Source organism: Benincasa hispida, chromosome 1 (assembly GCF_009727055.1).
Source record: "Benincasa hispida cultivar B227 chromosome 1, ASM972705v1, whole genome shotgun sequence".
NCBI classification, from domain to species: domain Eukaryota; kingdom Viridiplantae; phylum Streptophyta; class Magnoliopsida; order Cucurbitales; family Cucurbitaceae; genus Benincasa; species Benincasa hispida.
Genome location: NC_052349.1, coordinates 10,360,332 through 10,373,201, shown reverse-complemented (window position 1 = coordinate 10,373,201; position 12,870 = coordinate 10,360,332).

Here is a 12,870-nt window from a genome sequence, read left to right as displayed (position 1 = left end):
TCTGCTTTCCCTTAGCTTATGATGTTATACACATCTAGATGTGTATAAGAGACAGATATACAAGTGGATCATTGATGGCGAAAAATTAGAAGTCAATTTTACTCGACAACCAAAATCCCGTGGACGTGGTATGCGATGCATGTTCCTAAGATATGCGTTGATAGTCAAGCGTCGGTGGTCATGCGTTGGACTGATACTGCGTTAATGAATGTATGCGATGACCATGTGTCCTACCACAAGTTTACTTGCACTCACGCCAAGTATAACGTGAACGCAAGTTTCTCGGGTAATCTAAGGTCAAACACAGGGACTTGTAGCTATATGTATGCGGTAATGTACATGCGGCGGTTTAAATAAAAGAATGGAAGGGATATTGCTAAGTTAATCCTACTCCTACTTCTATCTAACAGACAACGCAACGAGAATATGCATGAAAGATAGAGATACGACAAACCTTGACATGAAATAAATGTGTGGGAAATAGATAAAATGCGGAGATGATTTCATTGCAACCCTTAAGAGTGACTGCAAGGCCAACCTTAGTCAACTCAAGCCAATGCGATCATGCTACAGTCATGCACGGAAAATCATTTTCCAATGCAAATGCAGTGCTCCTAAGTTGAGGACGCATGTGTTGAATGCAAAAATGTCCATAGAGCTTATTCCTAAGTCTCTACTCTTTTCCTATGCGATGATGCAAAATGCACACAATGCTATGGTGACCACACACAATCGTATCCTATCTTTAGGATGCATGCGATGGGTTGATAGCAAACAATGCTTATTCCTAAGCTCCTATCTCTTGTATTATGTGTTCTAATCTGACTCTCCTGAGCCTAGATTCTGACCTGACCTTCCCAAGCCTAGATCCTGTCCTTAGACTACCCTCTCGAGTATCCTTAATGGACGAATGAAGCATACATAATACAAGACAATCACATGAACTTGGTTGATGCAAGATTGTTACTATCCCTTGTGAACAATGCATACATTGCTTAATGCGTCCAACCACTTACCCTCTCGGGTAGTTGATTGTTGCTGACTTCACTCATAGACAAGCAATGCGTTAGCCTATAGACAGGCATTGCAGCAGCTTCACACTCGCGCAATGCACACCTCTCGGTGGGTTACTACATGTTTCGTATCCCTAATCCACATGACTAAGTATGTGATACCCAGGCAATCCCACTAAGTGTTGTAATGAAAGTAAAGATGCTAAGTAAAGAAGATGGAGATGAAGTCGAAGAAACAGAGAAATGCATTGAAAACAATATAATATAAGAAATGACCAGTTGGAAGCAAAGATTTGCTCCCAGTGGATGTGCGTCAAGGCTGCAGATAGTTCCATGGATGGGCGAAGGAACTGACTCTTTCAAGATCTAGCTCTGATCGAAGGCTCCGATCTTCACTTGGAATGGATAAAAGAGGTGAAGAACTCCCAGCCATCTTCTCACACGTTTGTATAGATTGCAAGGATCTGTCCTAGGCGAACCTCAGGCAAAAACCTTGGTTTCATTGAATTTCTGCTCATCTACTTCTATTTATAGAGTTTGGGTCACCGACAGCATTAATTGGACTGCTCTGAGTCTAACGTTCGGCGTGTTAATCCTTTCTGATCCTCTTCCACTAATGGCGTGGTAGGTGAAATGTTAGCATCATCTTTTAGTATTTCTCGAGGTAGATATGTTGATGCGTTCATTCTACCAACCTTGCGTTGATCCCATTAGAATGCGTTGTCGAGTAGCCATAATCATTCAATGACTGCATTCGCTTAATACCGCAACTCTACATGATGACCACAATCGTTTGACGAGCGCAACTCCCATGCGATGGACGCATACGACAGATTACCGCAATATCCATGCGTTGATCGATGTGTTTGCCTTTGCGATGGAGTGGTCTGGTTTCTGCGTTTGCGTCAATTTCCTGTTTTAGCTACAAAAATAGAATATTGAACGCATAATAACGCAAAATAACGGGTTAGCTGAGATTCAACATGTTGATCGACGTAAACTCTTTTTCTTGTGAATTCCTAACATGATTGACACATATTCTGCCTAACAACCTTCATAATTCTAAGTAAAAGGCCTAAGATGGCATGCATTTCTGCATGTCATCAGCTTACACCTTTCAGTGATCGGCTGTGTTCCCATACGTCTATGGTGAAACAGGGATGAATGTAATGAACGCAAGGTTGTTTTCATCTCTAGAAATACTTCTCGCTTTAGTTAACGCATTCTTCCAACCTTCTCTCGATAGGTGGAATGAAATCTTCACTTCTGCTCTCACAGCGGAGCATGCTTTAGCTAAACTTAGTCGATTACCTTAACAAGGATTAACTCACTCGCTTAATCCTTCTCCTTTACCCAGGGGATTAGGACACAAGATGGAGAAAATGGATGATAAATGTATAGAACAGAACAGAGAGATGATAATGATGACGATAATGATATTTAAATCTAAATATCAGTGTTTGATACATGATTTGTAAATTAAAGATTAAAGAAGATGAATGAAAGAATAGAAACAAATACGGAAAGAGTGTCAATGTCCTGACACAGATCCTGATCGAAGACATTGTGCTTGCTGGCGTGTGGATGAGATGGAGTGGAAAGCTTCCCTCTCAGGCTTTCTTCCCAGGTAGAAGTGACCTCTTGCACAGAGCTTCTTCTTCGGGAATGGAAAGAATTTCTTGCTCAGAGACTCACCTTTCAGCCTTGTCTCGTCATTCTCCCAGATTTTCTTTGTAAACTCTCTTCAGACCAGCCTCTCTTGTAATGAATTCAAGGAAGTTATTTATAGACAAGACCTTGGCTCTTTGTATTAGTGGTTTCACTGTGTAAATTCTGAAAATTCCTGCTATGGCATAGTGGAAATGTTCGGTCTGTTCCACGATCAATCTGTCAGAATCGTACAACTGAAAAGTTGTACACTTGTCATAATTGCCCGCGAATGCGTTGCTCTTCACATCTTCGATCGATCGCCACATGCGGTGTAGTTGTTTTGATTACCGAAAATGCGTTGATGGCTTGAATCCATGATAGATCGTCGCATGCGCTGCATTTTCGTTGATCATTTTTTATTCTAGATCGATTGGCGCATGTTGTGTAGATGTGTTGTGCATTTTGTCCTTAAGCAATTAACGCATGCGGTGACCTATTTCCCGCAAAACAAAGACTTGGACATTCCATTTCGCCATCGTAATGGGCTTGTGGGTTTGTTTGCGACATTTTATAATTTTTGTATTTCTCAGCCAATTCTTATACTATCGATACAACTTTTCCTTCTTTTTTCCGCATAATCTAAATAAAACAACATAAATAACTTGTATTTCTACAAGTTGTCAGATGACAGCCTGAGACCTCTCACTATACTTTCTTCTAAGGACTCTCTTACCAATTGATGCGTGTTGTTATGCGATGAAATAATGGTTAAGAATGCGATGGTGGAAAATGCGTTGAGCCTGCAAGTTTTCTCAGCAAGATCCAAGTATAAATCCTACTGAGTTGCCTGGTAAGCCCAGGGTCGAACTCGGGGACTAAGGAAAACAATATGCGATGGTAATTTCGAGATCACTTCGCGGTAACAAATAAATCAAAGGGTTGGTTGGTTTGTTGTTTACAGTATAAAATGTATGCGGTGGAGTTGAGAAAAGAGTTAATAATATGAAAGATGTGATGAATATGCAGGGGAATGGGTTGAGAAGAGGTTTAGCTAACACTTCCTAGGATTGCGTTCATTGTTATGCGATCATGCTACATATATACAACAACAAATCAACTCTCAATGCAAATGCTATGGCTTCTAGTTTTAGAACGCATGCGATGTATGCGATGGTATCTATAGGTCCTACGTTTAAGCCTCTACTCTTGTCTATGCGATGGCGAACGACACACAGATACACAAGGTGACCGCATACTATCCTAACCTATCTCTAGGGTACATGCGATGTATGATGGCAAACAGAGCTTATCTCTAAGTCTCTATCTCTTGCTTATGTAGATCTACTCTTGCTCTCTCGAGTCTAGATTCTAACCTAGCTCTCTCAAGTCTGAGGTTCTTTCTGTAGACTCTCTCTCGAGTAGCTCTAAAGGGTGATGGGCACAACATAAGACAAGATGATCGCATGCAATGAAGATCCTAGGTTATGTTAGCTAAGTACTTCTCAACCCATTCGACAATTTTAGCTACTCATGTGTATTTTACAGAGAGTGAACAGATATAGAAAACTAAGTTCCATTATATATATAATCGAAGTACAGAATGACAATGCACAATAAGAATAAAGAGCCAGGTAGCAATTTCTTGCTTCTCAGGGGTTTTACATTGTTCTTCTCTACTCTGCTCAAAAGATATTCTTGCTCTCGCAAGAGTCAGCCCTCTCTCTGTTTTTCCACGCTCCCTAGGTTCTTTCTCGAGCTGACCAGGACGATCTTCCAGCGTATTTTCCCTTCTCTCGCTTCCGCTTTCTAAATATAATAAAACTAAGAACAAGAACTCTAAGACTAGGTGAACAAACTAACTGCACGATCTTCTTCAATGAAGGTGGTTTGCAGTATTTATAGAGCTTCAGGGTGAAAAGTTTATTCTCTCTCATGATTGCACTGATGGGATGGCATTAGTTCTCTATCTGATACGCCGTATAATTTTCACTGAAAAGTTGAGTGTACTTGCTACAGTAGGTCATTAACGGCTTGTCAACTTAATTCGGAATCGACCGTCATCAGCTGTCTGTCCCATCGTGATTTATTAAGCTTTCACCCAGATGCACCCATCTTGATGCGTCAGCTCTATGAGGCCACCTTCTTGAGCAGATATTCACTAATGCAAATGATCACATAGCCTTACGACCGCAATCTCTTAATGCGCTTGGACGATGATTTCTTCGGATTGCATTTCCACCTTGCGTCAACGCATTTTCTGCACAAAAATACATATGTTAGCTATTTTAATGCGATGGATGATAACGGGCAGAAATGCACGTTATCATAGTGCTAAGTTCTTAAACAATGTTGGCTTGTGTTGATAAAATATGTTAAATTGCGTCCAAAAAGCATCACATTCATAATATTCCTGTCGCATGCGTTCATCGCATAGGAACAGTTGATTTTTGTGTTTTTATGCAGATTATGCGTGAACACAAGGCGGAAATTGCGATCATAGGAAATCATTGGTCGAGCGCAGCAATACCGCAAGGCTTTGTGGTAATTGTGTTCGTAATATTTGCTCTGGAAGTTCTATAAATACCAAAAGCATCCTTCAGAAAAGGGGTACCACCAGTTCACGAGTTCACCATCTTCAAGTTTAGCCTGGTTCTTAGATTTTCTTTTACTTGAAGGCGGACGCGAGAGAGGAGGTTGTGCTGATAGATCGTTTCGGTAAGTTTGGAAGAGCATTGGAAGCTTCAAGGACAGAGAGAGGGTCGACGCCTGCGGAAGCAGGAACATCTTTGGAACCGAATAGAGATTTACAGTGTAAAAGCCTCGTTCAGCAAGAACTTGCTACCATGCTCTCTACCTTTAACTTCCATTGTTATTGTGTACTCTACTCATTTATCGAAATGGAATCTACTTCTCTATATTTGTTCACTCTCTATTATTTACGCATGAGTAGCTAAATCAGTTGAATGAGTTGAGAAGCACTCAGTTGGCACAACTAGGGAATCTTCATTCGATGTGATTATCTTATATTATGTATGCTTCATTCGTCCATTAGAGATACTCGGGAGGGTAGTCTAAGGACAGAACCTAGGCTTGGGAAAGTCAGGTTAGAATCTAGGCTCGGGAGAGCGTGATTAGAACATATAATCAAGAAATAGGAGCTTAGGAATAAGCATTATTCGCTATTAACGCATCACATGCATCCTAGAGATAGGATATGATTGTATGCGGTCACCTTGCCTTTATGCATTTTGCATCATCGCATAGGAAAATAGTAGAGACTTAGGAATAAGCTCTATGGACACTTTTGCATTCAACACATGCGTCCTAGACTTAGGAGCATAGTATTTGCATTGGAAAATGACTTATTGTGCATGGTTGTAGTGATCGCATAGTCTGACGCATTCCCAAGTAATGCTAGCTAAAGACCTTCTCAACCCGTTCATCCGCATACTCAGTGTATCTATCCCACAACTGACTTTTCTCAAATCCACCACATTTGCTTATTTTTCATTAACGCAATCAACAACAAACCAATAATTAATTGAGTTACCGGTTACCACAAGGTTTTCATAAAAATTACCATCACAATCTGTTTTCCCAAGTCCCTGAGTTTGACCTTGGACTTACCAGGAAACTCGGTGGGGTTTACACTTGGATTCCGCTGAGGAAACTTGAGTGTTCAATGCAATCTCATCATCACTTATCATCCATAATTCACTTCATAAAATCAAGCATCAATGGATGCATGCAATCGTAATGTTGTGTACTAAATGCTTTTGGTCGCAATATTGTATATTTTTACCATCGCAATCCTACATTGTTTTATGATTTTGCATTATAATAACGTACATTTCTGCCCGTTATCACCAATATCACTCAAATGGCACTAGTGGATTGTAAGAGTTGTTCGTCCCAACCTGCCCTATTTTTAGGCATCCAAAGTTCTTCCCAGTTTGACACCTACAGCCTAATTGCATGTTAATGTGACTTCACCTCATGCTACCCACACCAACCCTTTGCCACAATGGGCCTAAAGTATCTTCCTTTCCCTTAGCCAACGTACTTTGTATGTCTTCTCATGCGCCCACTTCAACTCTTTCCATTCCACCCTTCAATTTCCAACTGACAGCTCCTCGTTTTAATCCGTTCAACACTTAGCTGGTGCATCACCCACCTTTTGTCACCCAAATCACAATTTAATAGCTCAAAACCTTTGATTTCTCAAGATTTATACAAAATAACCAAGTGTTTCCTTGCTCGCGTCTGGCTATTACTCGGTGTGCGATGGCTTCTACTCGATACATGATAGCCTTTTCTCGACGCACGATGGCTTCTAATTGGTGCATGATGGCAATCATCACATATTTATGCGCTCAACTCCTCCACCTAGGCTATCGCATACCACACATCCAACGGCAACCTTTACGCTTAGGCCACTCTTGCTATATGCACTCAGGAGGTCTCCCTCACCTTAAAATAACCTAGCCATCGCATGGCTTCATCGCTCACTTAGTGCCTTGCACTCATATCCGTGCAACCATGCGTTTACTGCCCGTGCAACGCTACACACTCGGTGTCTTGCACTTCTGCTCGCGCGACTCCATGCGTGCGGTCGAGCGCTCACTTCCTGCGCACATCGCCTTGCGCCAACAAGCCTGCTCGTGCGCGTCCATCAGCACCTCACCTGTCCGCATGCCACTAGATTAGTGCCTACCTAACTCGTCACTTTGCTTTAAGTTGTTGCTAATGCCCAATCACATTCCACCACATGAGCAGCCCACTCACGCCAACACTTGGTCATTGCCCTCATGTCATCGCACGACTACTTGGTGCTCACACTTTGCTTTTCCAAACATCACATTTGAATGCATGACGCCTAGCTTAGCCGCGCCTCTTACCAACGCATGGGGTCTTCACGCGTCCAACATGGGCCTTGCCAAGTAGCATATTTAAACTTCAATTGACCTTGGTAACATACAACATATCAATACTAGGTGTTTGTTTGTTTCAATACTTAGTTAAATTTTATTACCCAAAACTTCCACTTTAACGTTTAGTCTTTTACGTTTTTTTCCCCCCATTTCTTAAGGAATTCACCTCTTCTTATATTCCCCTAGAAGATTCTTAATTAACCAAGCTTTAAATTACATAGACAAACATTTGGGGTTTCACAATTACTACCTCTTTAGAGAAAATTTCATCCTCAAAATTTTTCCCAAATTCTTAATCAACCAATTTATAAATTAGCAAGAAAAAGATGTTTTATTCCAAGTATTTGGAAAATATATACAATTTCATATTTTTGGAGTCTTTCCTTTGTCCTCTGGCTCTGGTTCCTTTTGAGTGAAAGCGTATATTCTTCCCGAATGCTGGGTTAATTCGCCTGTTTCCCTTCCCTTCCATTCCCTTGGTCGTCTTTTACCTTATCTCATTGGTCTAACTTCTTAATGAATTGTGTGAGAGGTTGTCTTCCCAGCGTTTGTCATTAATTGAGGACATTCTCTCCTAAAGTGTCCAATTTGTCCACAGTGAAAACAAACATTTGTGTTTTCTGGACATTGATTACCCCAATGATACTGATTATATTTTAGACACCAAGGCCTCCTATTATAGCTAGTGATTGATTTGGAGCAGTGTTGGTTTGTATATCCTATTCCGAACTTTGAAGTATCCTTATTTTTAAAGATTCCTTTATTAGATACTCCTAGAGTAGACCTCCCACTTCCTTATTTAATTCATTGTTTATTTATCATAATATCTTACTCTTTACTCTTTCCAATTTGTAGACTTCTTTCTACTCGCATAGCTACTTCTATAAGTTTGGAAAAGTCTTCCCAAGCAGTGCAGGCTGTTACTGGAGTTTGGATTTCTTGTCATGATCCTACTTCAAACCTCTTGCAATGTTCTATTTCATCATCTATAATGTTTAGTGCATAACGGGACAATTCAGTGTATTTTTGCTCATATTCTGCTATAGTTGTGTTCCCTTGGACAATTTGCAGAAATTCATTTCATTTCATATCACGAAATGAATGAGGGTAGAATTTTTCGTAAAAATTTTCTCAAAATTCTATCCATGTGGGTTTGTTATTTCCTCTTATTCGATTTTCAATCATCTTCCACCAATTTTCTACTTGCCTTTGCAATAAGAAGGTTGCTAGAGTGACTTTTCGGTCTTAAGGACAACCCCATGACTCTGAAACATTTTTCAATTTGAGTAATCCATGCCTCAGCATCTGTGGGATTTGTAGTTCCTTCAAAAGTACCAGCTCCTAAGGATTTAAATCAGTCAATTTCAAATATTTTTTCAGGGTTTAAATGTATTGCCCCAAGATTCTATGTCAATCGTTATGCAAACCTATCTAAATATTGTTCCTCCGAGATAACTTGTTCCTGAGAGTAACTGGCTTAACCTTCATCATTTCCACCCGTTTCATAGGCTCTGGGTTGAGTTCTTTGACATTCATTTCTCAAACTGTTTTCTATAAAAAAAATTAGAAAAACAACATTAGACTCTATTGGATTATGTGTCCTAAAACTCATAGTTTATAAAGTTAAACACGTTCTATTATCAATAAAGATGTTATTCAATATTTCTTCAATAAAGTTGTTATTAATCAATAAATTACATTCATAAAGTCTAAATTCAATAAACTAAGATCCATGGCTATTACATAACTCTATATTGAGACATAAAAATGGATCAAGTTCGAGTAAATAGCTAAAGCGGTCTATAGTATAAGCATAAGGTTGGGTGCCTTATTCTAGTAACATTATTGGATGCGGCCTACTCTGTAGTTGTTACAAGTTGTTGTAAAGGTGCTACAAGCGAAGTGATCCTAATTCGTTCATGTATTGACATGAGGAGTAGGGGCGTCCTATTTAATGAGTTTGCATAAGATCAGACCAATAAATTAGTCACTTTTACTTTATAACATTGTTTACTGTTTAAGACTGACAATTTCGCTTAGATGACTTAGGTAACTCAATCTTAATCCTAAGCTAGCTATGAACTCCTATTTATTTGGGATTATCCTTATATTTTCATAGGTGAGGGTTGGCTCAATAGTGCCAGCTCACTAAGCCTCTTATTTCAAGCGTAAGACCGGGTAGATAGCTGGGGATATAGGGTGCAATAAGGAATTCACGCCTACCCGATTTAGGGATAGGGGAAAGGTTGTTCTCTAAGTACTGAATCCAGGTCTTGAACAAAGAGCCCACCCTCCCATTGGCCTGAGAGGGATATGGTTTGTGATTGGATCATAAACTAATTGTTCACTAGAGGATCAGTAGCAACTTAAGAAACAAGACATAATATCAGGGGTAAAACAACATATTGACCCAGCCGTTATTACGAACAACTTGTGAAGGGTCGACTTACTAGTTATGGTTAAATCATGTGGACATAAATATATCTACAGTGAGGAGAGTGCAACTATCAAGCTATAGTGATGTGACTTAATAGTTAACGAATACTGATTATTTTGGTCTAAAGAGTTTAGCCAATTAATCTTAATCGTTGGAGCTCATGATCTGTAGGTCTATAAGCTCCCTCTACTAACACGTAAAATATAAACACCTTGAATTAATAAATTGAGTGAATTTGGAATGATATCAATTTGAATTGTTAAAATTGAATATCAATTAGTATTAGAGTGGGATTTAAGCACTCAATTGACATTAATTTGAGTTTTGATGGGTGAATTTCTGAAATTGCATGTTTTGGACTGATATGGATGGTTTTTTAGCTTTGGTATTATATTTCTCTTTGATTTCAAAGTTAAATTTGTAATTAGCTCTTATTTGATGAACTTATATGTATGCTCTAGAGTCTGTAATTTATTTAGAGTCATTAGAGTCCAAATTGGGGTGTGATTTGGAGATTGAAGCAAGCAAGATCGTTGAGCAGCTTCTGGAGGACAACTTTGCAACGCTGGGATGAGCATTGCAATGTTGCTCATCCCAACTAAGCAACACGCGGTTCGAGTCGATTCGTGTAGGAAAGGTTCTGGTTCGATCGGTTGAGCCCCAATTCGGTCTGGTTTAACCATTCTTGGATTGATTCAACCCATTTTGATGCTTTGAAGGTCTGTTTCGAGCAGTTCAAGTCCGGTTCAGATTGGTTTGGGTGGTTTTACACCAATTTGAAGTTGGTTTTGGACCTGTTTTGTAATAAATTAGTTATTTTGCTTGCTTAGGATGCCAAAGTTGAACCATATCCGTATAATTTAAATAATTATGCACGTAATGCATGTTGTATTTAAATTTAAACATGTTTGTACATATAGTATGCCATTTAGATTTAAAATCCCACCATAGGAAACATGTTATATGCATTATGTATATATTATAAAATGTTATAATGTATAAAATACATGTTTAGCGTTTCTGTTATTTAATATAACTATTATCTTGGGCAGACCAGAGAAATATATGTTGCACCAGCAGTTAATATAAAGAGATACAATACACACTACAGAAGCTTGAATATCCTTAAAGAGAACGAGATATTCCCGCCTCAACGTAATTGTTAACGTATCTATTTTCTCAACATTAACCTCATTTTCCTCTATTCCAAAGTGAAACTTCAATTTTAAATTATATAAAAAAATTCCAAATGTCACATTTTTAAATATTTGATAAGTTTTGCTAAATTAAAGTTTCACTCTGAAGAAATAATGAGAAAGATTTAATTTTTAAAGAGGAAAACATATTTGGTTGAATGTTAAACGAATTATTGTTTATTAAATAGTAAATCTAGATATATAATTTTACTATAAATAAGTCTCTCACTCTGTTGTCAAACACACACCAACCAATACTTTATATATCTCTCTCTTTTACTTTCTCTCTTACTTTCTCCTGTTAGTTGTTTTATGGGCAATTGGCCAAAAAAGAGGGTGTTCTAGTTGTAGAGCTTTGAGCTCAACCTTTCAGTGCATAGTAGTTTGAGCTACACAACGTTTCATTTCTATTGTTGTATCCTAGAGGAGATGGGCCACATAATATCTGTTGCACCGGTGGTTGATATGAAGAAATTCAATACACATCACATAGGACTTGAATCTCCTTAAAGAGAGTGAGATATTCGTGTCTCGATCTAATTATTTACGTGTTTGTTTCTCTATTTTTACTCCATTTTCCTCTTTTATTTATAATTCTCCATCAATTTTAAGGAGATTCAAAGATGGAGTCTACTATTAAGAAATCAAAAGAGAATATTGAAGGTCTCAACAAGTCATTTCGACATAAGGGAGCACACTTTAAAAGATAGAAAGGGAAAGTGTTGTTCTGCCTTAATCTTCTCAAAGTGGCCTATGTCCTCATAGAAAAAAAAATCCCAAAGAAGATTGATGTTGAAAGCATGGACTTTGAAGAGTTCATGGGACACCAAGAGAAAATTGATAAGTATGAGAAAGATTAGTACAAATATCGGTATTATCGTTTAAATTATCTTGCTAATCAATTTTATATTATTATGATACTATATTCACATCTGCCAAGAAAATATGGAAAGCATTACATAGTAAATATGATATTGAAGAAGCAGGTGTGAAAAAAATATGCTGCAAGTCGCTTCTTTCACTTTCAAATGGTGGATGGAAAATATGTAGTAGAGCAAGCACAAGAGTTTAAGATGATAGTGGCTGAAGCAACATTTGAAGGAATTAATATTGATGACAATCTTATTGTTGCCGGCATAATTGATAAACCTTCACCGCCATGGGGAGAATTTCAGAAAAATATGCGTCATACGCAAAATGAAATCTCTCTGAAAGTATTAATTACTCGCATTCGTGTGGAAGAAGAGGCAAGGGGCAAGATGCTTTGATTCAAGAAGGTAATGAAAATCTCACAAAGGTAAACCTAATCTCTTCTAATGACAATTTAACTAATAGTCAGATTGTTAATAATAGTCATTTAAAGTCAAAGAAGAATAATATGAAAAATAATAATAATAAATCTCAATTTTCTAAGATGAGATATCCAAACCAAGTGAATAAGAACCAAACACATCCTCAACACTCCAAACCAATTTATTTTGTTTGTGGCAAAAGTGGGCATATTGCTTAAGTTTGTAGACTTCAAAAACAAGAACCTCTACCACAGGCTAATATTACTAAAGAGTCGTTTATGGCTACGATAAGTGATATATGTATATTTCAAAGTGTTGAAGCATAGTGCATTAACTCTGAAGCCAATAGAC